This window comes from Ixodes scapularis, unplaced genomic scaffold (genome assembly GCF_016920785.2).
Source record: "Ixodes scapularis isolate PalLabHiFi unplaced genomic scaffold, ASM1692078v2 PGA_scaffold9__187_contigs__length_104089568, whole genome shotgun sequence".
NCBI classification, from domain to species: Eukaryota; Metazoa; Arthropoda; class Arachnida; order Ixodida; family Ixodidae; genus Ixodes; species Ixodes scapularis.
In genome coordinates this window covers 49,900,261-49,926,657 of record NW_024609884.1, presented here as the reverse complement: position 1 = coordinate 49,926,657, position 26,397 = coordinate 49,900,261, and positions in this window count along the sequence as shown.

The window sequence follows — 26,397 nt, the reverse complement described above, 5'->3', positions numbered from 1 at the left end:
GCACCGAGCATCGTCTATGAATACACACGTTGTTTCGCTTCCAGGGAGCAATATGTTGGAGCTTGATCTTTCAACATCAATGAGATCTTCGCGTTCTTGCCATATCACCAGGACCGCGTAGCCGCCTGCAGGTCACCGATTAAAGTTCGCATGAAAGCGTCCGTCATGCCATTCAGTATTTTCACTTTACGTCGCCCAGCTAGAGATAAAAATGAATACGAAAGAGATCCGAGGTCATTTCTGATGATTCCTTTTGTAGTTCAAATACTAGTAGCGTGAGTGACCAGCATTCCCCACGTGTTTTGAGATAAGGGTCATTGCTACGAACGCTAAGCCGGCGAAGTCAACGCGCTTCACGTGAATGAAGTGACATGAAACTCGAAACAACGCCGCCTGTCAGTAGTTACGTCTCGCCGACATTCAGTTGTTCTTTCTCTTGCCTCTACAAATGCCTGAATGGCTCCGCTTTCGGTCGAGGCATTTGTAAACACGGAGTCTATGGCGCCGCCACCTGCAACTTTCATATCCCGCCATAGAACCTTTGAGAAAACTGTTATAAACAAAAGTAAAAAAAAAAAAAATAATAATAACGGCACAATTACAGCAGCCGGCAGTTAAGAAAAATCGGTATCGCTTAAGTGTTTTTCTTTTTTTTTTTATGGGGGGGGGGGGGGGGGGTGGATTTGGGTTGTTATACTTTCGGTTGCCGGTTTAGTGTCCCTTAGAAACCATTGGCTCTAGACGAGATAGGACGCTTAAATATGGCTGTCGGAAACGTACTCCTGAAAAAGGGTAATCTCGTCAAGCAAATCTATTTGGAAATGTCATATGCTTTCTTATCATTACGAAAACCGTGAGACGGGTAGAAAGGGGGACAGGACAAACATGAAGTTTTGAGGCGCCCGCCGTGCTTGCCATGATTTTTTTTTTTTTTTTTTTTTTACTCTAAGCTGAGGATTTTGCGATTATCCCTAACTTACACCAGCTCGTTTGCAGCCCTATATTTTGCTCATTGTTCCTCATTATGTTTCATACAAAAGTTAAACACGTTTAGTTAAGTAAAAAGTATAGGAACGCGCGCTCCTTCTCATTAAACCCGACATTTTAATTCATTCAGTTTCATTTAGGGATGAAACTTTTTTAAATAGATTATAGCAACAAGCACAGTAATATATGAATACACAATTTTTCATAAAGATCTGTCTAATATATATATACATAAAACACACACACATGTGTGTGTGCGTTTGTTTTATGTGTATATACAGGGTGTTTCAGAAAACGAAGGCCAAATCGTTCCTGCGAAAACTACTCATCGCAACGAAAAAAGGCTTGTGGCGTTGTGGTCCTGGGCCAGGGGCCCATTTAAGAAAATTATTAATGTCCGGGATAATTAACTTGGTAAATATTTTGCCTAATAAACTTTTTTTTAATATTGTGTTTAAGGGCATGGTTTAAATTAGAAAATTGCTCAGCATCATCGAAAACCACTAAACCAACAAATTGCAGAATGATAAAAGGCACGCGAAGCATTTTACGGCTTTCTGAAAAACCGCACAAATTCAACGGGTGTTTAAGTTTCGGTTTGTTATCGGAGCGCATCTCCGCCCCGATGACACCGCGCCCCGCGAAGAGATAGTTCAACCAACCTCTGCTGCGCTGTCATCGCGCGATGCAGTAGAGTCTGGTTGCATTCGAGAAGGAATACCGCTTCCCGTTGCCCATGACCCACTGCATGAGAGCTACACTCTATTTTTACGCACTATTTACTGAACAGCGAGGACGTCGTCGACATCTCCGCTACGTGAGTATCATCGAGTTAATTATTTTTTTCTTTCTTGCTTGCGGACTACGATTTTAATGCGTTAGCATTAGTGCCCTGGTACATGCACTGACCTTGGTTGTCACTGGAGCGCACGCAGTGTTGGCGGCAGCGGCGTTACAGGTATACTTTTTCCGGTAACGTACAGTAACGTACTCGTTACTTTTTCCGAAACAGTAACGAGTGACGCACTTACGTTTCTTATTTCGAGTAAACTAGTGACGTTACTCATTGCATCTTCTTTCAAGACGTAAAAAAAAAACGCTTTAATTTGTTTGTTTGTTTTTATTTTGTTTTTGAAGGCACCAGGCCTTGTCAATCTGAGTTATTGACGTCTTTCTTTGTATTTTTTCCTATGAGTATTTATAGGTGAAACCGTAAAAAGTACAAGGTAATTATGGTCAATTTCTGGATGGACATAATGTTTCTCGAAATATGGCGATTATGCATACCTCTAATGTCAAAAGAATAAAACGTGTCAATTCATAATTAAAATCTAACGCAAATGTTACGTGCGTTACTTTTTTATCGGTAGCGGTAATGGTAACGTGTTCCTTTTATTTGCAGGTAACGAGTAAAGTATTTCGTCACTTTTTTTCGCTCACGCCTAAGCACTGAGCACACGTTTATAGAGTTCGCAACGTCGCCATGGGATGGCGCCACAGCCCTTGCAACCGAAGATCGCCGGCGGAGTGGGAGGGATCCTTCCCCTTCCCCCCTTGTTCACGTCAAGCGGCCGGCGTGTGGGGGCGCGCTTTGGACGCCCTGGAAGCTCCTGCCATCGGCTTTGGAGACCTGTGGATACACACGGGCTGCGGTTCCGTTCGTCGGCCTGCTACACCGTTCCTGGCACCCAGTCGTCTTATCACATTGCCGGACCGTAAGGGCACTGTGCTGTCGCCCCTCATTGCACAACGTGTATGCACAACGCGTCGCACGCGTGTCCTTCGTGCACGCGCGGAGTGAACTGATCTATCTGCACTAAGGAGAAGTTTCGGAAATGTTCACGTCACGGAAAAGCGCCGAAAGGCTGCACTGCCGTCCTCCTTGACCACACCTTCAGCGGGTGTCCCGACCACAGCAAAACTCGACACACAAGGATCCACACAAAGGCGGGCGAGCCGAACTTCTCCCCAGCCGTAAGGGGTCTCAAGTTTGCGAGTTAGCGGGCGGAAGACTCCACAGCCGAAGGGGGTTGGACGTACAGGTTGGCCTCCAGAGGCAGGGAGATGTCCAGGGCTTGGTATCCGGGCGCCAAGTCCTCTGCGGGCCACTGGCGGCTGCTTATATCGGATTCAGCAGCATTCTGGAGCCCCCCAGTCCACCAATCAGAAAGTTATGGAAGAATCAAGAGGGGTTTTTTTAGCACCAATCAAATGGCTCGAAGCCCAAAGCAAACATCAGCATGACAACACCAAGCGCATACACAAAACAAAACATTTCGGACGAAGTTCAAAAGATCCGTTAAAACAAGACAAAGCATAAATCAAAACATCTCCGACGCGGGGTTTTAGGAACTAAGTCTAGCGTTTCTCACGTTCGCCCCCATTTGCCCCCTCCCCCCCCGACTCCGGTCGAATACATGAGACCTTACGTGGAGACGGCCGAACTCTCGCAGGAGGTAAAAACATAAAATGAAGCTGGACAAAAAACACTCGCGTGAGCAAAATTTCACGAAATGCTATCGCATTTCCTCGAGAATCAGCGTGGCAACAGCAGCAATTTCAGGCCTTCTATGTTTTTTCTTTCTTTTTTTTTTTTTTTTTTCCTTTTCTAACGAGCAATGTGGCAGCAGCGCTTTTGGATTTTTTTTTTTTTAATTTTTAGTGAGCAACAGACGCAGATGGTGTAAATATTGGTATAAATACGTCCATGCAGCGAATTTATGCCGAAGCAATCATTCCGAAAATCAAAAATCATTACGGAATTTTCGCGTTTCGTTCGGGGCAGATCGTGTCCGCGAAGCACCAGAGGTCACACTGCATGGCCCAGCTGGATCGCGCAATTAGCAGTCAGCAGAAATGCCGACCACTGATCGGAACAACCGCTCCCGCGGAGGGCAATGCACATAAACCGGTATGCATAATGCCTCTCGCACGCACTGCCAAGTCAGACTTCGCTCGTGTTTCTCTTTTCTTGCTCGTGCGCAGTACGCAGTGACCGGTGCGAAGCCCTTTGCCTGTGATGTGCCGCGAACAAAAAAAAAAGCTGTCCTTGGACTCGTCGCTCTAACTGGCCGCCGTACTCGGGGTCTTGATCGCGGTCGCAGCAGGTCGGTTAGCGACCGCGCGTCGCACGCCCCGGCGTCGGCCCCCTCGCAGCACCGAGGAGCGACGCCGCCGACGCCGCCAGCGTCGACGCGACGCTGAAAAATGCGTTCCAAGGTCAAGAGAGCCCGCGCCAAGGTCAACCTCTTTCTGTTCCCTGGACTGTGGCTTACGAGTCACTACTACAACGGGCCTATGAAGAAATAATAAAACTGACGCTATAGTCTTCTCCTTCTTGCCGTGCGTGTCTGTGTGTGTGTTTTTATCGCCTTCATTCTATTCAAACGCTTCTCTCGGCGCTTGTCGGTTGCTGGCTTTTTATTTTACACAAAAAACAAAAGCGAGAGAAGAAAAAAATGCCGCCCTCGGAATTAAGTGGAAGTCGCGACGGCTTACGGCGACAAAGACGTATTGGAAATGATTCCCGATTAGTTTACACATACTGTGAAGTGAAAAAAAAAAAAAAAAAAAAAAAAAAAAAAAAAAAAAACAAGATGTGAGAGAAATGGAGGGAGGCGGCAGACACGGACACGGTAGACCTCCGTTTCTTTTCCCGTAAAGGGTGAACATGTCTGACGCACACGTTATACGTTACCATGGGCAGTTGAAGTGTGTAACATTTTGTTTTTTTATTCTTGCATTTTTAAAGGAGGATCAACTCAATTTATTTGTATTGCAGAAATTGTGTTCTGCAAATACCATAATTTCTTTTCGCCTTAGGGAATACCCCCATTTTGTTTAAAGAGTCTCGAGGCATAAACTTACAGTTGTGTAATGATTATCTTGGTCTCTATAGATTGGTTCGTGCTAAGTTTACCTGGAGAGCAGTTTTGCGTCATTTCGTTGGTGCGCTTAACTTGGATATTACCTTTCGTTCGACGTATACAGCGCCCACATATGTAGAATTTCCTCTCGAAGAGCACAAAGAGCTCAACTTACAGCACACGTCCTTTTCATGTATACATGCGCACAGAGTAAGCAGCTGAAGGATGCAAAAATGAAGTTTAATGAACTGACAAATTACTAAAGACGAGACGAGAACGACTTTAAACGCAAGAAGTTGCGAACCAGCATAAAGTAAGTAGAAAGCAAAAAAAGAAAGTGTAGGATATCGGTGTATTATATATATGACCTTGAGTCACATGAGCGCCCATGAAGACCCGAAGGTATCCAGCAAGAAAGGTCGTTTTGTGCATGTTTTGCTCACTGCCCATATGACAGAAAAAAGTGGGCTGACTTAAGTCGAGAGTTTTCACGAAGACGTTCGTTCGAAACCTCTACGCGAGTCAGCTGGAGTTGTTCCGTCGATATCATTTCGCAGTTCCACGGGGCCCAGGGACGCGGAACATTTTCCTCAGCGTCAGTTCGCACGCTACTCTTGGCCGGAACCTGTCAATTTGGGGTGGCGAGACGGGTGTCAGACGGCAGCAGCAGCGGCGACGACGCTAGCCGATGGACGATAGTCGTTTCCCGCGGCGACGCCTGGGACTCCGAGAAGCGAGGCGCGGCCGCCGCTGCTGCCACGGGGCCCGGCGGCTGGGCTTCTCCGCGCGTTCGACTACGGCTTCCCTGGCTGGCAGTGGTCCAAGGTCGCGCGACGTCACGAGTCACACTGCTTTCTTTTCTTCTTGCCGCCATGATTTCCCGTCTTCTCGTTCAGGGGCGTTTCGGTTTGGCTGCTCTCGAGGAGCGCCGTGGCCGGCGGGCGCGCGTTCTCTCGGGCTCCGCTCGTCGTCGTCGTCTACCGCCTGGCTCCTCGAGGGGGCTCTCTCTCGGCCAAGGTCTCGCCGGCTGTCCGCCGCCTGCACTCGGCACGAGCCGACACCCCATAATGGCAGCCACCAAGGACTCGGCGGGGGGGGGGGGGGGGGGGGGGGGGGGCTGCCCCCTTACTCTGCACTCTTTCCGCGCTGGACATCACAAGCGCCCCTGTGCCGCGTGCACTGGGGTTCCGGCCCAGTGCCGTGCTGACTCGCCCGCGTTGGAATTCGGGAGCGCGGTTGTGTCGCGAGCGGCCGTCGTTCTTCGAAAGACTGTTGCTCCCTTCCAGATCGATGAATGAATTCAGCTTTTGCGATCGAAGAATCGCCTGTCTTGATAAAACTTTTCGATCTGCCCCTATCCCAATAGAACTGTTTTAAACGTCATGTCGCGTTGCTTTCCGTCGTCATGACTATTTCAGGAAGGATGGACACAAATATAGAATGAAACTAAAAGAAACTAGAAATGCGTCCCCAATTTCTTGGACATCAGTGCCTTGCGCCAATGCACTTAAAATCAGAATTTCAACCAAACAACGACATCGCAATGTTCCCAGGGAATACTTTACATGACATTCATAAAGTATCAATAAGCAACAATTAAACGTTTGGACGCGTATAGGTTTTCTTCCACGGCTCTATAAAGTCTCTTCGCATTGAATACTAGAGGCCAAATGCACAAAATTATAAATTTCTGCTTTTCTTGAGAAAAGGTCGTAATGTTCCCGAGGACAGTAACTGTCTTCGTATCATAGAATGCAAATCAATTAGAATATTGATATTTCCCTGAAAGCTTTTTATTTCACAGAATGTCCCATTGACGAGAAATAATTGCGCCCGTACGTTCCAACTGATGCTCGTCAAACGAGCAAGAATCGTGTTATGAGTCCCGGGGCAACGAAAATGAAGAAACCCGATCTGCGGTGTTGTTAGCCTTTTTTTATTCGATGTTCAGTCGTTCCACGTCTCGTTTGTTTAGTCACGAAAACCTGTTGGGGGGAAATGCGTTTCTCCACCGGTCTCCTCGTTCCGTTTGACGCGCGAGCAATCAGATAGCCCCACTCGAGAACAGCGCGGGTCGGATTAGCGATGAGCTGACTTTCGTTTATTCAAATTGGCATCAGCGTAGTCCCGACGACTGAAAGCGGCCATTGACGCTCCTCGAACATCCGTCCAAGTCCACTTGACCGCGAACGCTCGAGACTCGGATCGGGGCCATTGGGTGATCGACGCACGACGGTCTCCTGTGGCGGTGCAGTCCTGCCGGATAAGCGGCCGGTCAAGGCCGCTACTTAGCCGGCGTTTGAGGCTCGCCTCGTGTGAGACCCTCTACGAGCTGCTCGGCTACTTACCGAGGGAAGCGTGCGTTCCCTCTTAGCGAGGCTGCTTGTGCCGTCGGTAGCAGATCGTTGCGGCGTGACTCAGTTCGCGAGAAAGCTCGAAGGCTTCGGAGGCTTTCCTAGATTCCCCGGAAAGTCGTTCCGGGCATTCTGTTTCCCATTCGCTTGAAATATAGTTAGTCTGGAACTCACTAACAGCCGTCTTTCTTTGTCGCTTGTCTAGGTCTCATCCGCTTGTGTGGGCGCCCTGTTTCCTGGTTGCGGGGTCCTGCCCGTTTGGTCAATATTCTACCTCGCATCCTCGCGTTTCTGCCGACCGGCATCTGACTCGAGTTTCACGAGCTATGTAGTCCAAACAGACAACAGGAAATGAGCGTATCGTGGTAAATGAACACTGGTGAACGCGTTCTTGGCGCAGTTGCACGAACGAATACCTGTCGATTGAGGGTCGCAGAAGGGTTGCTCGGGGACGCGAATAGAATGGTCTGATTGTGGATTAGGTGGCGGACCGTTGGGCCTTTATTCTGGGGGTTCAGGGTTTTTTGCTGTTTTGTGTCGGCCCCGGGAGAGGCACGAGCTTTTTAGTCGTTTAAATGTGCCGGCTTTTCTCTTTGGATTCAAACACGATGGCCGGACATCACTGTGCTAATTTCATGCATCAACTCCACACAAACTGTGACACTAAGCGACAGGAACACCCACGGCACGGATGAAACGTAAAATGATCACGCTTAGATAATACTGGAAGTATAAACACAGGGCCGGACAAAACGTCGAAGGATGAGTGGTTTTGGCCATCCCTGGCGTTTATACTTTCACTATTGTCTAACTGCAACCAGAGGGCTCACATTCAACTTTAATTACGCTTATATAGCCGTTTTCATAATCTAAGAGGAAAAAGAAACAGCCTTCGTTCGCCCTCGCCCCTCTTTCGTTCTCTCTTTCCCTTTATTCGTCTTTTCGCATTTGTTCATTTGTCCCTCTTCTTAACTCTTCTCCTTCTCCGGAATTCCCTTCGACGCTTAATACTACAACTACTACACTCTGTGCGGAGAGGTTACGCGAAGAGCCCACGGGAAGAAAGCGCAGAACGGCTTAATGGCTAATAATACGGCACCATCCTATGCACCTTCACGGCGCTTCACGGCGCCCCGGGCGAAAAATGCTGAGTGCTTGGGATGGGGAGGGCGTGTGCGGCGTCCGGCATTTCGCGGAAGTGGAGCGCGTGCTCAATACGCGGGCCTCTCGGTCCAGTGGACAGAGATAGCAACACGCAGAAGGCGAATATTGGAATGGCGCATATGCGACGGTTCGAAGTCATGATAAGCCGAAAATAATAATGCAACCTAAAGCATTTCTTTACCAATAAGGCCTTAAAAGTAGCCAAAAGATAAGCCAAAAATCGATGCCCTCGAGTTTCGGTATCAAGACGTAATGTTTGCCGTGAATGAATGATGTGGTATTTCGACGCTATTAAAAGAGGACTAATGAAGAATGACTGGAAGTCCTCGTCTATATTTTGCGTTTCTTGCTTTTCCGTATTATTTTAAGCAAAAAAAAAAAATTAATAACCACTTTTCTGGGTTTTTTTTTTTGGGGGGGGGGGGGGGGGGGGAGGGGGGGGGGGGCGGTTTGACACACTTTTAGCAGAACAGCCTTCCGCCTACTGCTACGTTTTTGGGAAATTTTAAACAGCCAATGTGAGCTATATTGTTTCATTGTATGTTCGAGCGAAGCTACACGCACAAGTATTTTACTTGGACCATACTAAACGGTGCTTGCCCTGCACGATCACGCCTGCTTGCCAGGGGCGCTGAACGCCCGGAGCTTTCGCTCTTCTCGCTTCTGGTACGCTCGCACTGAAAGTGAAACGGAGTATAATCGTATTATTGACGTTATTAAAAAAATTGAGTTTTAATATTAACAAGTTATGTCCTAAATGTAGTGTCATGATGCTGCATGCCGCTATCACTCTGATAACGCGACCGCGCCTATGTTTGTATTCTTTGTTTGGTTGACACGCGACCGTATAAAAGGAACGTTTGTGGAATAAAACGGGGCTTTTTTCGCCACCAACAAGACATGATGTCAGAAGTGGGATCCGAACCCACGCCCACATTCGTGGACCAGAACTTGAGTCTGGTCCACGGTTCTGCTCCAGCTGCGGCTGGAGCAGAAGGCGGATCCGGAGTGCGCGGCCCTGTTCAACGTATGCCAGTCGACATGGCCGCCCAAAGATAAGCTCCCTTTTCTTCTCAAGCCTTATTGGTCAGAGAGGGGCAACATAAGGGTCTGCGATGGACTCTTACTGAACGGCGTTAGGCTGATCATCCCCAGGAGCCTCCGAAAAGAGATGCTAGCGCGCGTCCATGAGGGGCACTAGGGAATCGTCCGTTGCCGCGCCAAAGCAAGGGGGGCTATCTGATGGCCTGGCGTTTGCGCCGCATTGGGGGAAGTTGTCGCAAATTGCTCGAAGTGCGCCGAAGTAAGAGTGCAATTCCACGAGCTCATGCTTCCGACGACCACACCCGAACTTCCATGGCAAGAAGTGGGCGTTGACTTATTTGAACTCAGAGGCTCTCAATACCTGGTCGTCGTCGACTACTATTTCAGATACCCCGAGCTGGCTCTGCTGGGTAAAGAGACACAACATCGGCTCGTGTCATCCAGTGCCTCAAAAGCTTCTTTGAACGACACGGAATACCAGGGATCGTCCGGTCCGACAACGGGCCGCAGTTCTCCTCTTCCGCCTTCGAGGGGTTCTCGAGAGAAAACGGCTTCCACCACATAACGAGTAGTCCTCGATACCCGCAGTCCAACGGAGAAGCAGAGCGCTCGGTAAGGACACTCAAAACCCTACTAAAGAAGGCCGACGATCCTTTTCTCGCCCTATTGAACTATTGAAACACACCGGGTCCGTCCGGTTGCAGTCCTGCCCAGGCGTTGATGGGAAGACGTCTACGCAGTAGAGTTCCTTGCCATCCAAGTTTGCTCGGGCCTAGAACCGTGGACACGCAGACTGGATACTGCGTGATGAAGGAAATCGGAGAAAACAAAAAGCAGACTTCGATAGGTGTCACTCAGCGAGGTCTCTGCCTAGCCTTTCTACAGGTCAGCGGGTCTGGCTACCGGAAACAAGCACCGATGCGAGGGTGGTCCAGGCGTCCTCAACCCCAAGGTCCTACTGGGAAGCCTTCCGTCGGCTCTATCAGATAATCGAGTTCCCGATATACCGGACGACTCCGGAGGGTCGGGGGTGACGCCTGTCCATAGTCCCCAACGCCAGAGGCCGGTTCCAGCCAACGCGACGCCGCCTCCGCAACAACGGCAGTCTCGCTTCGGTCACCTAATTAAAACTCCGAAGTGAAAAGGGAAGATGTGGTGTCATGATGCGGTCGCGCCGCTATCGCTCTGATAACGCGACCGCGCCTGTGTTTGTATTCTTTGTTTGGTTGACACGCGACTGTATAAAAGGAACGTTTGTGAAATAAAACGGGGTTTTTTTCGCCACCAACAAGACACTAAAGTCCTCCAGGCGGCCTTGTGCAGGATGTGTTGGTCAAGGGTTCCGGCTACGACTAATGCGCTATCTTTACAGTGTCCAGTATGTTCCCGGCAAATCGCTAGTCACGGCCGACACTCTTTCGCGGTCCCCTGTCAAATGCGGCGATTCCGAAAAGGGGTTGTGTGTGTCGGAGGTCACAGCGTATTCTAAAGCGTGCTTGCTTGCCTTGGAAACGGGGGACAATTTTTTGTCTAGAGTGAGAGAATGTCAAATTAAGGATCACATTTGTAAACACCTCATCAGACTGTGTAAAACCGGTTGGCCAAGGAAACCAAATGTTCCTTCGTTTCTCACGCCATACTGGCAAGATAGAGCATGCCTTAGCGTGGTTGATGGTCTCTTGTTGAAAGGAACAAGGCTCGTAATCCCACAGTCTCTAAGAACAGAAGTGCTGCGCAAACTGCACGATGGGCACCAGGGCATCGGCCGTTGTCGCAGTGTTGCTAAAGGTTCTGTCTGGTGGCCAGGATTGAGCACCGAACTAGCACTGTTCGTGAATCGGTGCACTGTTTGCGCACAACATGCTCCGCAACAAGCCGAGCCGATGATGGCAACCGCAACACCATCGTTTCCTTGGGAGAGAGTGGGAGTTGATCTGTGTGTAATCAACGGCCAGGCATACCTTGTCGCGGTTGATTATCTTTCTGCCCGTCTGACCGCTGGTCAGACGCATCTGCCCGTCTGACCAATATAGGTTTTCTTTTTACACGTAAGCGGAATTTTATAAACAACTCCCACCTTGCAGCCAACATACTGATTTTCGTGCCTTACCGTGCAAGTAGGCCCATTACCTTTCTTATTCGCAACTCTAGGGCAAAAATGCGCCAACTTGCAGGGGACCGAAAACAGTTTACACGCATCTGCCCGTCTGACCAATATAGGTTTTCTTTTTACACGTAAGCGGAATTTTATAAACAACTCCCACCTTGCAGCCAACATACTGATTTTCGTGCCTTACCGTGCAAGTGGGGCCCATTACCTTTCTTATTCGCAACTCTAGGGCAAAAATGCGCCAACTTGCAGGGGACCGAAAACACTAAGGGCACATCGTACCGCAGCGCAACATTTTACAAGTTGTGTGAAATCGTGTGTACGTACGGAATGACGAGCGGTCTTTTGCTCGGCCTCCTTTCCCTCTGGGGGCCAGGTGCTCCCTTTAGTTTCCTCAGTTAGGGCTCATTCACACTGGAAGCGGATCCGCGTTCGCAAAGCGGTTGCGAACGCGGTTGTATAAGGATTCAGTACAATTGCACGAGCATTTGATGACATCAAATGCGCGTGCAATTGCACTGGATCTTTATACAACCACGTTCGCAACCGCTTCGCGAACGCGGATCCGCTTCCAGTGTGAATGCGGGGTTAGGCCTCCGCAACGCTCAATAAAACCGATGCTGGGAAACCAGCCGCTGTCAGCCGTTCTACCTGCCGGTCAAAGCTATTGTTAACCACATGGTGACACGACTGACGTGACACATGCTGGCACGTAAGCAAGAAGAAGCTATACTTCTTTTTGCTAATTTGGAGTGCGACAAATCAAATGAAAGAAGACGCTTCTTTGAACGTGGTTGATAAGGCCAGCAGACAAGTTCAATCTCAAATTAAAAAAAAAATTGTAAAAAATCCACATCCTGAAGTTCATAAGGGAACGTGAATTCCTCCGACTTTTTTTGTGAAAACTTCTAGAACAGACTTGACGACGCTTGCCTCCGAAATACCCTCAGACCTATCAAACAAAACCAAGAAATCATCGACCTAACGAAACACCTTAAGAACACGTTCATCATCCAGGATGTCAGAGATGGCCCTATCGCACTTGGCTAAAACAATATCACAAAGCACAGGCGCCACACACGAGCCTATACAAATTCCTTCCTTCTGGACGTAAAACTTGCCGTCATACAGGATAAACGTTGACGCCAAATAAAACTTGAGCAGCTCCAAGAAACCGTCCGCACACACGCCGCTAGCGTTCTGGACGCCCTATCTCGCCGTTTCTTTTCAATACATTGACGTACCGAGACAAACATGTCCTTATGAGGGATGGAGTAAAAAAGATCTTCAACATTTATGGAAACACCTTCCACATCGGTGAATGTACCAGTGCTGAGGTAATTCACGGCACACTGCGAGTTGAGCACCAAATACGGACCAAAGATCCGTATTTGGTGCTCGACTCGCTGAGTCTGACACCCACTCAGGTGCTCCTGTGGTGTCAGACACAGCGGTGTAGGTATAAGGCTCCCGTTATTCGTAAGAAAATAGAGAGCTGCGGCTATTTTGTCGTTTTACAACGTTTTCTTACCTGAAAAAGTATTTTCTCATGTAAAGCTGTGTTTTTTTGTTTTTTTTTGTTTGTTTGTTTTTTTTAAGGGGGGAGGGTGGGAAGGGAAAGGGGGGTTTAAAATCTACATATGTTGTCCCAAGGCCGACGCACGGAGAGCACTGGGTCACGGTCGCCCGATTCTGACAAGCGCTCCGCTCCGATCAAGCGGCAGAATCCAGATATCAGAACAAAGTTAAATCCCGAATTCCGAAATTGAATATCTCTACCCCCGAAATCACTAACGTATCACCTCAAACACGGAACCGACTTATACGGACGGCATTAATGTGGCCAATCATTCAAGGAGTAAGTAAAGTAGCTCAGGAAATGTCGAAATTGGCGGGTTTGACGGTTTCGAAGGCGTGACGGGCTCGCTGTCGGCACGCACACGTAGCAGGTACCCGTTTATGAGGCCTCAAGTAGCTGTCGAAGAAGTGACGACGACTTGGTTTGAATGCCAGGCTGGTTCAGTGTGAAGCCGTCTGGCCGCAGTTCTACGCGTCGAGCGACTCGCGAGAGCAGGTGCTCGGTGCCCTCTGCTCCAACCCCGAGAGCAAGACGCACGCACGCGGTTAGCCCGGAGTCCCAAAGCAGGTGTGCCGAGGCCATCCGAGGCGCCCGGTAAACAAAAGCACAATAATTTGGAGGCGAAGCCTTAGGCAGGGGAAGGGGGGGGGGGGGGGGGGGGGGGGGGGGGGGGGTCTTTTACCGCTTTTTTTTCGCTTTGACCGAGGGACCCCAAACGACGCATTGTTTGTAAACAACGGAACTCGGCTTTTTCTGCCTGTGCGGCTTTTGGTTTTTAGCTCAGCGTTTGCTGGGCGTCTCGTGGCGGTGAGGTGTCATTGTTGCCTCTCCAACAATGCGCGGCGCGTGAGGGAGAAGGGCCGGACAATAGCGTTCCGTCGAGGTTGCGTCCCACATCGGCCCCGAAGAAAAGCGGAGAAGATTAGAAGAAAGCGAGAAGGCAAGCGGCCCACGGGCGGCAAAACAACGACTGCTGGGGAGAAAGGCGCTTTCGCTTTCGAGCCGGAGTGACCCCCTGACCTGGCCACTTTCTTGCGGTCTCACCTCTCGGCGATTCTGCCTCGTTACGTAAGAAAAGGTCATTGGGCGTCCTTTTTCTTCTTCTTCTTCGTCTGGTGCTCTTCGGGGACCGTTGACGCGTGCTTGCGGCTTCGACGAGTGTTTTTTGTTTTTGTTTTTGTTTTTTTGCTTCTGGTGCAGTTAGGATTGTATTGTCCCTCCCTTTTTGTTTGGTGGGTCGTTTACCGCGCGTGCTCTCAAAACAATTGGGGTCCTGGCCTTGAAGGTGCATCGGGAGCTTCCTTGCGTGCTCGCTGGACGTAACACTGCGGGATAGGAAGCAGAAACAATGTCACTAACAAAAGGCAAGCGCTCACGTGCGAGTCGAAACTCGGTTGAGGTGAACTAGACCGCGTTAGATCACTGCACTATAAAGGCATACTATTCGTAATACTAACTGGCGGAATGAAAACGTTCGTATCAAAAACGCACGTCTTCTTAAAATACTTGGTAAAATATGCCGCTTCCCTGGCTGTATGTCAGTATGTAGTACAGCTCTAAAACCAGCGAACTATAAATATGTCACGAGCCGAGCGTGGAAAAGTACGAAATCCACGAGGGCAATATGCATTTTGTAATTAGGCTATTTGTGTAATACTATAATCGTCACTCTGTGTCAGCAAGACACGTCTGCGGAACTCATTGGATGATTTCCTCGAGAGCCTCTTTCTACTTCTCTTGCCCGGCTATTTGATCCGAACTGGGCGAGATGGCGCTAGTATCGTGTCTGTCAAAAAAGATATGTGGGCCGAATTGGGGAACCCAGAGCTTATGTGCTGACCTTGACGCACGAACAGATTACTGCAAGCGTGCCGGTCTTCGCATGCTCGATTCTTGCATCTAGTTCCTCAACTGTCGGTCTAGGCCTAAAGGGTGCGTTCACAAGGATGAGATAAATAGTACGCTCATTAATCACCGAAAGCGGTGCCCGCGAGGTATATAGAACGGTATGATCCACAGCTTGACCTACATTGGCCATGCGAGCGGTCCCTTGACCTGAAATGCCGCCCGTCTTCAACTAGATGGTACCGCCACTCGAATGGCCTCTGGGGCTGCTGTCATTTATGAGTTTTACCGTCAGGAGATAGCGCCTGAAGGCTCGATACACAAAGCGACAGTGACAGTCACCAGTCTTCGTCAAATTTCGACCACTTCGGGCGGGTTACAAGTTCAAACTTACTCGCTAGAGATTCGTAGGCTATACCCTTAAGGTACACTCAGAGTCTCAAAGCCACCGTGGCGGCGGGAGGTTTAACCACGGCTCTGTGCGATGTATCACGTCCGGAACGGGCCATCTCACAATGAATGCGTGTTGGGTCATTCCATGCCAAACGTAATCCAATGTTTGGCATGGAACAAAGATAATGCAACGTATCCCCTTCGGAAAGGCGCTATCTTATCTCACTAAGAGACTTCCTTCGGCGGTCGACGTTTAGCCGTGAAGCGGCCAAGGTCATATCTGGCAAGAGCCGTGGTCGTTATCAAAGAAGGGACAAACGAGGAATACGATATCCACTGAAAACAAGGAACGGGTTTAGACATCACGCTCCATCAGCCCACCAAGTGCCTTCCCGTAACACGAGAAAACATGAATAGAAATCGCATTTCGTAGATTCCTATCGGGTATTTTCAGATAAGTTCGGACGGCCATAACCGTTGACCATTTTTAAATTTTACGAAAAAAATATTTTGTAGGCTCAATGTACATCAGAACAAAACCGAAGTCTGTTTTGCGAGGAAAAAAAATTTTTTTGTCCTCGCAAAAAGAAAAAAAAAAAAAAAAAAAAAAGGAGCACGTTCTCACTGCGAAGCGCTTTCTGCGAATTGCATGAAGTTGGCAATTGGGTCACCTCTCCCAAAAGAACTGTTGTGGCTACCGGTCTAGAAATATTTACTGAGAAACTACGTATACGGAGGATTGACTCAAAATCAAAATATTTAAAATTAAGTATCGACTTTGGTAATTTCTAGAAAAACAAAAATCGCAAACATGGCACATTCCGCAAAATATTTACTTTTTTTCTTCTCCGCAACTATAAATACCAAAACTTTCAAACTTTGACAGCGTGTTATCCTGTGCCTTGTTAATATTGGCGCTAAGTATGGTTGCCCCGGGAAGCAAAATAAATTTATGAGAAACGCTGAAACTATTTGAGTTATTTTGAAACTCAATTAAAAAAAGGACATCGATATTTTTTTAACTATCCCACATTTAGGTCAATGATAGGCACTAACAAAATCTTCAAAACATGTATTATTTGTGTGTGTTTGAAGATATAAAGCTAGAAGTATGACCACATCAAGATTACCGCAGCACCGTGAATGGGGCGTGAATATACCCGTAGATGAAAAATTCATTATTTTTACAAAGTGTAAAAGTGCTCGAGGGTGGTCAGAAAGAAACAAATTGACGGCACAGAGGTGTGGTGTTAAATTGGGAATTTTTGGTGCGTTTTTGTATGAGTCGAAGAAATTGCACGCGGTCCGGAGCGATCGAGAGACTCTCTCATGTCGCATGCTTCGCAGGGCCTGTTTTTCAATGGCCCTGTGTACTCCACGTAAAGGAAGCGACCTGAGCGGCTCTGCTTAACACATGTTTATCTCAGCCAGGCGGTTACGTGATATGGCGTGGCGGAACCAGGCGCGCCTCCTCACGGCATTGGAGCCGCCGCCGCGGTGTGCCTGTAGAACGCGGCCGGACCTCCCGGCTGGCGCCTGTGAGGCGAGCGGCAGACAGAGCGCGCACCACACTAAGCGAAGCACCATCGTAGGCGCTTTGCTTAGTGTGATGACAACTGACCATTTTGGTCCCGGCGCTTTTGTGTTTTTATTTATTTATTTATTTATTTATTTTTTTTTTTTCTGGAACGCATGAAAGAGCGTTTCTCTTCGTTACACGAGCTCTTGACGCAGACGGCATTTTGTTTTCGGAGATTTCTTTGTATTTTTTTTTACTGTGAGCGTGTGCTGTAGGCATCGTTTTCTACAAAGAATGGCATCACCCTAAACATGTCGAGGCACCCCAGCGAGCTCTACCTGGCTCTCCGGCGCGCGTTGGTGTAAACAGCGGGCGCGCCGGCCGGGCCCGAGGGTCAGGTTTCTTCGCCCCGTATGCCGTCGCCTTCAGACGGGTAATAAAAACTCAGAATCGTTTCACACCACGAAGTTAGACTGCGTTTATTGTCCTTAGATTTGAAAAGGTGCCCACCGGTAGTAAAACGCGAAGAGATGATAAATACTGAAGGGTACCCATTGTGTAAAATTGATTTTATAAATAATTGTCATCAGGTTGTTAAATCCCGACCGAGGTGCCAGCAATATGACGGAGGCTTATAGCGGAGAAGGCGCCGTGTAACCGAGCTTTCGGTTGCACGTCAAAAGATCCCCGGGTGGTCGAAATTAATCCTCAGTCCTCCGCTGGGGCGTGCCAGATGCCCGTTGTAGGTTTGGCACGTAAAACCCCCAAATTTGATTTTTTTTGTCATCAGATTGTTATTAAATTTGTTGTAGCCGATTCGCACTACAGAGCTCACAGACGCTGGTGGAAGCGAGTCTTTAATTCCGAAGTGGCTTCTTTGTAAACGCTCCCGTTCTTGATACCATCACCCTTCATGCATGGTGTTTGACGAGGCCTCCAATCCCGTCGCAGGCGTTCTTGCCATGCCCAGTAGCTGAAACCATTTGACAGAAATGTACTTGGTTTACGCGAGCTCATGGAGTTGATACGAGTTCTTAAAATGACTTGCCGCACCGTCACTGACGTACGTCACATGCGGGTACAGAGGAGCAACGTCCTCAAGCCACTCGTGAATTTTCGCAACGGCGTAGCATGCACGAGCGGAATCGTGGCTGGTGGCTTCACTGATGAGGGCGCAGCTACGCGTTCCTTTTCTAATAGTCACCACGCAACTTCGCGCAATTCGCGGAAAGCGCTTTGCACCGAGAGTGTGCTTCAAATGTTTTTCCGCAAAGACAAACATTTTTTTTTTTGTAAAACACATTTCGGTTTTGTTCAGAGAGCCATTGAGTCTACAAAATATTTTTTTTATTAAAATTAAAAATGGTCGCCGGACATGGTCGGCCGAACTTATCTGAAAACACCCTAACCCCATTCGCCGCTCTTGTTTTTTTTTTATTCAATTTTTTTTGTTTCTGCTTAAAGTTTATGAAGGAGGGAGTTTTGTTACGATCCTAGAGATCAGATTCACCGTGAAACTTTTCACTGTTGCGTTCTTTTTTTGTATGATATCATGTGTAGATATTATGCAGCTTTCATGCGTGTGTCGAAAAAAAGTTTTACAACTATGCAGAGAGTCGTAACGAGTGCGTCGAGGCCTTCTTAATGGGACTGACTGAAATTGAACGCCCAAGACGTGTAATAATTCCCTGCTGGGACCATGCGATTCATGCTGTCTCGGTTTGGTTCATGCGCAAGTAGGCTTTTTTGACGAGCCAAGATTGGATTAGAATGGCCGGCTTTGTTTTCGTCTTTTATCCGTTCTTCCATCTTTCTTTCCTTTTTTTATGGCAAAAAGAGTAAAGATACATAGAGTCTTGATTAAATATACTTTGGGATAATGATGTGGTATCTATACAGGTGGCATATCTACAAGGAACGCTTCGAAAACATCCAGAAAGCGCACAATAACTCTATGTTTTCCATAAAACGCCTGTGTAAGGGTCCCATAGTGGCTTATAGACCTACTCATGTTTACAAACAAACCAAAGCGCCCCTAGCGGACGCCGCCGTCGCTGCGCATGCGCGATGGAGTGTGTGCAAGAAGCTCGCTGTCGCCTATAAACAAACCATTGGAATGGGATGTTGTCGGCGTCGGTGTGGAGTCCCCGTGCTCTTTTCGGCGTTAGAATTGTTGATTCTACGTCTTCCTGGCAATGTCTGACTACTTTAGCGGCCTCGGCGAAATTACCGAGGCTCGTTACACCGCAAAATTTCGCGTGAATCATTTGACATGCGACGATTCATTCCGCGTCCACACAGCAGAATGGACGCTAAAGCCTGATTCGCATGATGAGATTCCGCTCGCAATTTTCAGTCGCGACGTCCCTCAGGCTGCAAAAGCGCGAACAGTAGCTGAGATGGTCGACGTCGATACTGAAAATCGCAAGCAGAATCGGACCCAGTGAATCACGAATAACAAGTCCATGATGGCCAGTGGTAACAATGATACAGCTCCGTGTATCTACTGTTTACACCAAGCCTGCTTACCCCAACCAATCTTTAAACTTAAAAGTCTTTTGAGGCCTGCACTTACTTCTTATCGCAATTACTGGGCCAACGTATGGTCTACGGGCCGGTGTCGTCTGAAAGAGCAGACGACAAGCAGAAACGTTTGAAAGAGCAGACAACAAACAGTTCGAACGATCAGGTGGACGTTTGAACTTGAAGACGCACTGAACGTAGTCCGCAGGTGGTCTGTACAACTTGACGGTTTTTTTGCGTTCATGTTGGAACAAAACAAATAAATGTGATGACCACAAGTATCCGTGATTTCAACCCAAAGTGCCACCCGCCCAAGCAATCTTGGTCCGACGGCGTCTGGTTTTCCCTTTTCACGGCACATACCCACGTTCTCGGACGAACCGAGCACATGAAAACTGACCTTCAAACCTTTCTCGACTCTTGTGGTACAGCCCCAGACGCGGTGTTTTGACAAGAAGGCAGGTTTGGTCAGGTTTCTTTCAAAACAAGGCAGGAATGCACGTCCCGCGTGGTGACTTCCGCCCACAGCCCCAGACCGGAAGTGCGCTCGACACGCCGCCACCGCGCCGTGACGTCACAGAGCAATATGAAGACGGACTAAAGCGAATATTCGACACAGTAACAGAAGTGCAACGCAGCATCCTTGGTGCTCGTTAAACTTTTTCAGTGAAACACTGGCACCTAACTGTTTGAACTGTTCATTATCGTGGTATATTTCGGTTTTCACCTGAAGGACCTAACCCCACCAAATAGGCCACTTTCAAAAATCCCTCCATGCCACACTTCGCACGTTGCACGCTAGGAACCAGTTGAGCACGGAGCGGAGGGGCATGCGGTTTCGGTTTCGATCAGACAGCCCATGTCTGTGCTCCTGGAGCCAAGCAGGTGAACTTCCATGCCTGCATAACTTTTCTTCAGGCAGCAGGGACGTTGCAATCCATCGTTCTACATTTGCCTACCTTTGCCCAAAATACAGCACATCGGGAACCACAAAAACAGTGCCAAGTATTTTTGCTCCTTTTCTGTTTCCCTCTGCAACGCCAACAGTATTGTACACTTGTAGGAAGTCGCAGCAATAAAAACGTAAGCGGCATGTTCGTTTCGTCACGGAACGATGATCATGAGAAAATCTGAAACTGAAACGAAAATTAAGTCGCCAAATAGTACCCAGAATTCATTTCGTGCCACCGTGCCACCATGTGCGCTTCGATTCAGGAAAAGGTCTATTGGGACGAGAAGATACGAACTTCCTGGAGCAAATGTGGCTCTTCGGGAACCCACCGACCCCCGGTGGCCGCGAAACGCCGCAGTTCAAAATGGTGACTTATCCCCCCCCCCCCCCCCCCCCAAAAAAAAAAGAAAAAGAAGAAGAAAAGTTGAGGGGTGAATGAGTGCAGGTTGCTAAATGCACAGAACTTAGCAGCGAGCGAAGGCGATCGGGACAAGGGTGTGGATGACGAGCGCAGCAGCGCGAGGCTTCAAACTCAAAGCCCACGGTTATTTTCGCTATTCGAGCGTTTCCTCCTCTGTTTGTTTGCCACGCTGCTGCCGTTGTCGTCGCAGCGGCCTTTGCACATACACACACACACACAAAAAAAAAAGAAGAAGTCGGGTTCCAACCTCGTTCCCGAAATTCCTGGGTCCTAGCCCGGTTATGGTCTCCGTGACCTGCTTAGCGCGTTCTTTTTACACTCCTCCCGGCGCCAAAGCCGAGGGGAGAGCCGCTTGGCGACCAGGGTGGCACCGCGTGCGACCCCGGGTTTGAGCGTGGAGGCCTAGCCCGGGGTGCAGTTCCGTGCCTGCAGGGAGTCTGCGGCGCACGCGGCTCGTCTCCCATCAACGGACTCCGGGGCTCTTCGCTGGCGGGGGGCAGCGAGAGTGTCTCATCGAGTCAAGGACCACCTGCGTGGGCACAAATATCGAACGTGACGAACGTCGTACTTCGCGTCGCGTTCGAAGGGCTCCGAGTGGTCTAATAATTTACGTACAGTTGAAAAACATCCGTCGTTTTCTATTCTTTTTATTATTATTTTTTTTATTAGAATAGAAGCACACGTCACGGTTGAATAGCTCATTACTGAGCCGCGCTTATTGTGGCTGATTAAGGTCTGTAACGCAGGACGGCGAAACGTCGGGGTCGGAAAAGGTGGAAGTTTTTTCTCGCGATTTGACGGACGAGGAATACTGCGTGCGTCACTTGGGACTACACGAGCATGTTGCCATCAGGCTCTATAGGTAAACCGTATTTATAGTTTGCCTATAACTAACCGACTAACACGTTTGGTCGGCGGATTCAAGCACATAACGTTAAACAGCACACTGTGAACGTCTAGTAGCCTTTTGATGTAGCCGTTCATTTTGAGCCTAAATGATATCCCGCTTTCTCACTTTCTCAGCCATCTTTCCGCATCTTTATAAATTATAACTGTGGGCGATCAATTGGGCGATACTTTGGGTATCGCCCAATTCACAACTTTCACTACCTACAGGGGGCGCACTGGTGCCTGTATCAAAATGGCCGTCATTTTGATGATCGCCGTAGAAGAGCAGTATGAGGCGTGGTCTGCGGCGCGTGAGCAATTCCGATTTTGTGAAATACGAGCGATGTATTTCCGCGTCAGGAAGGCGTAAGAAAGCATCGCCATCGTAAAGCTGATCATGGAGCACGATTCTCACACTGCGCTGCCAGCACCGCTGAAAGTTGCGAATATTTTCATTAGTAATGTGCGTACGGGTTTTCACTCGTTATACTCTCATTTCATTTTTAACTGAAATATTTTATGCGCAGGCACGTATTCGGAGAAGGGCATAATATTTTGGCAATGCATACAAAACGTTTGCGAACATTCTCATAACATAGGGATATTGAACCTCACCTCTTTCACTTCTTTAGACATTCATGATAAAGTTAGAGTGAAACACAAGAGAGCGAACGACGAGTCCATAAAAAAAAAAAAAGAATATATAAAATGAATAATAACCGATACTTTTCTTCCTCTTTTTTTTATTTTTCATTTATTAGACGCCTTTATTTACGCACGCCTACGGCGAGTTGTTTAGGGTATACCTCGAGTAGCGCAGTTTCCAAAAAAACGTTCTTTCTTCATTTTGTTTTTTGATAGCTAGTTGATTTGTGGCATGCTCCACGTAACGCTTTTGGCTGTTTCGGTATGATCGCTTACTAACGATACAAAGTTTCGAGAAATACAGCTGCATGGAGGGAGAGCTTTCTGCGATACACGGGTATCTCACAACTTTCACGGAGACGGAACCCCGGAACCCCGGACTCCGTAGTGCTAACTCTCATTACCTTTACACCCGTTGTGTCTTCCTCGCCGGATCGCATTTATTCGTGTGATGCCCGTGAAAACGAAGCAATGAGGGAAAAACGCGTCACTTCTCGTACAGTCGCACCCCTCCTCTTTTTTTGCTTTTGTCCACGGCGTGGGAAAAAAAAATCTATTTCCTTTTAGCCATTTTCTGGACAGGCGATCGACTGCTTCCGCGAGAGAGGTTAAAAGAATAAGAAATGGGTAGGGGGCCCGGGGTTTGCAATTAGCGCATCGTTTTAAAGAGCGCATTCGTTTCGGTCGGAAATGGTGTGGGTTTCGTAAGCGCCACCTTCTGCTGCCCCGTCGGCCGTGGTTCGCGTGCAGGCCTGCTCGCCCATTGCCGACAGCCCGTCACGCGAGGCTCCCCCCCAGACCTTCTCCCCGTTCCTGGTGATCGGCTGCCTTCCGGTTTTGCGCAAGTTGCCGGACGTGACGCCAGGGAGCCGGAGCCATTGCCGATTCCTCGGTTCGAGTACTGCAGTGCAGGTACGGCGCCCGAAACGCGTCTCCGACAGGGGCCCTACTCTGTACACTCGGCAAAAAAGTCGGCGAGGAATCCGGCGGCTGTGATTGGCCGCCGGCAAGGTCAAGTGCGGCGTCGGCCAATCACGGCCGCCGGATTTCTCGCCGACTTTTTTGCCACGTGTCCAGATTAGGGTCCCTGGTGTGTTTACCGCGTCCAGAAAAAAAGTGGGCCCTCGATTTCTGCCTGATGACGTCATAGAATCGTCACGCTGTCACCGGCCGCGCCCCTGGCGGCGTCCCAGCAGCGGTGGTGGGTGTTGCAGACGCCTGTTCTACTGCTGGTCGGTCTCCATTGTGGCAGTCCACGGAAACTTCGGCAGCTAGGAGTTACAACGCCTCGATGACACCGACACCCGCGTTCGCTCGTGCTCTTCGACAGAAGTTCTACGACCAACTACCAGGATCGCGACATCCGACAGCGGGACACTCCGGCTTTTTTGACGTCATTTGTTTGCCACTTGGCGACCACTTTGTATGCATGGACGGAATAGGATGGCTACACAGTCGAGGTTGCCAACTCGAGGTCTCCCGCCGATGACGACGTCGCAACTCGGATATGTCCGCACCCAAAAGCGAGTGCGGACATACAAAAGAACGAAGCGGTGGGCAACCTCCCTAAATGCGCATTCACAATGTCGACTAGCGACAGTCACGAGAGCGACTAGCAACATGCGGCAAGCGACCACCGACGTTCCCACCGCGGGCGATCGGCGAGTCGCTACCGGCGAATCGCTTTTCGCGAGCTCTCGGGAGCCGCTTGTCGATTCAGTGCACCCGCCACAGCTTTGGTTCGCGTTTCGCTGCTTTTCCATGTCCGTTGTCTCACAGCTACACACGCGTCGTCGTTGCCTAAAAAATAAAAAAAAAGAAGATTTGTTATGTTGATCTGGGTACTTCGGAACCATGCAAAGAAGCCCAATCGCTACGTCGGCGTGCGCTCGCTCGAGCTATCCGCGTCGCAGTACATACCTGTCGAGAGCTGGCGCGGATTTGCTGCCAGGCCGAGCCTCTTTTACGGGCGCTCGTTCAAAATTGGGGTGCTGCGTTTATAAAGCAATGGGTGTTCTTTAATAGCACTGACCAGAGCCACCGCAGAGACCTCCGTGGCTCTCTATCCACGGCCGCTACCGTGTACCGAGGCGTTGAACGGACACGTTGGTTGCTGCTTCTCCCACAGAAGTTCGGCTTGCCGGATGTAAACAAACGCCAAGGCGCACCCACGTCACTTCCGAGGCACCGCTGACTGGTTCAGCCGCCGGGCGACTCGGCGACAAGTCGCAAAATTCGGTCAGGAAGTGACGCTCTAAACCAGTCACATTTGCGACTTGCAACTGTCGCCTTTGCGACAAAAGTTGCAGCACAACAGCTGCAACTTGCAGGTGTGAACGCGCCTTTAGTCCTCGCGTTCTAATGACAACGTGCGCGATCAAATGCGTCCCTGTGGACGGCATTCGTGATTGGCCAAACGTTCATGACGTCTTTATTTCGATTAATTTTTGCTTTATTCCACAGAAGTAAGAACAATATCCGAGTGCCAATTTCGACAGTGTGTGTTTGAGAACGCGATGAACTCCAAGCTTCCTTGGCGCTTTCTACAGACACCATCTAACTTGAAGTTCGCAACTGATGATAAGTAGCCAGGATTACAGCTCATGGCGTCACGGCGAGGCAAACGCAACGTTACTTGGTGAGCTCAGTTACGAAACTGCCCATAGACGCTGCTTCCACGAGCTGTACCCCCCTCTTCCCCCACAGCCCGCCTTCCGTCGTTCAAAGCGCCACCGGAATTGTTTGTTTTGGAGGGGGGGAGGGGGGGGGGGGCGATTGCAATGGTAACTGCAGTGTATTTCATGGAATACGTATGTTTCAAAGCACAGCTTCTAGATGGCGTTTCATCGTACTCTATGGAACACACAGTTTTTAAAACGAAAATCTAGATGGCGCTTCAAACGACGGGAGGTGAACAACCGTTTCTTCGGTTGTCAGAGGCTGTGTACCAAATCTTACTCAAATGAATCCGAGTTACTCCGGTGGGTCGTGTCACGTGACAACACAGATTGAAAAAAGCTAGACGAAGGTAGGTTTTGGAACGCCAAGGTACAAAACCCTTACCCTGGAGCAAGACCGAGTAAATGTTGGAACACGGCCAGAGACTCTATGAGTCAGCTACGAAATGAAAACGAGCTAAAAACCACCACGTACCAGCCACGGCACCGAATCGCTACGTGTACCAATCGGGGCAGTGTTCCAAGATTTACTCGATCTCACTCCGGGGTGAGGGTCTTCCACCTTTGCGTTCGAAAACCTACTGTACCCGCGTCCAGCGTCGCTCTATTTGTGTTATCACGTGATACGACCCGCCGGAGTAGCTCGAATTTATTTGGCTAATATTTGGAACACAGCCCCGCGGAAGTAGCCACGACGAGTTACGCGACGTCGGCGCGACGTTTTCCAAATGCCTCGCGCCCTCCATCAATGCGCAATAGCTTCACGGTAGTGGACCATTTGCGCGTCGCGGAGGGACAGCGGCTGCAGGTGGTACTCGGGATGTTTAAAATATATATTTACCGTATTTCTTCCGAACCATAGTCCGCTGACTTTACATGTATGAAAGTTAAAATTTTCACTGGTGCGGACGAGCTACAGGTGCCAACTATACGAGGATTTGCTTTTTTCTAGGCCGTTCACTGCGATAATACGCGGAGAATTTTGTGGATTAGAGAATATATTGATCTTATGTACGGTACAAGCAAAGAGATCAGGCATTTGTCAAGGTGGGCTGTGTACTACCATTTTACGTTCAGATTGGGTACTAAGTGCGGACTATGCACCGGGTGCGGACTGGAGTCCGGAAAATACGGTGTATATATAATATATAGGTTAAGTGAAGTACCTTTGAAGCAATGGGTTGGGAAGAGTGATAAGTAAAAGAAGTGTTCTGCTGGGAAACTACTAGAACAAAGTTTATCACGACGTTTCGAGCGGGGACCGCTCTTCGTTAGGTAAAACATCTACAGTTCGATAGCGTTTATGTATCTAACAACCCGTTCAATCCCCTATCCACAACAACAAAAAAAAAAGAGGCAGAAAACACGTTTGGGCAAGAATGCAACACAGATCGCCATTTGAAAATAGTAGTACAGCGCAAACGCGAAC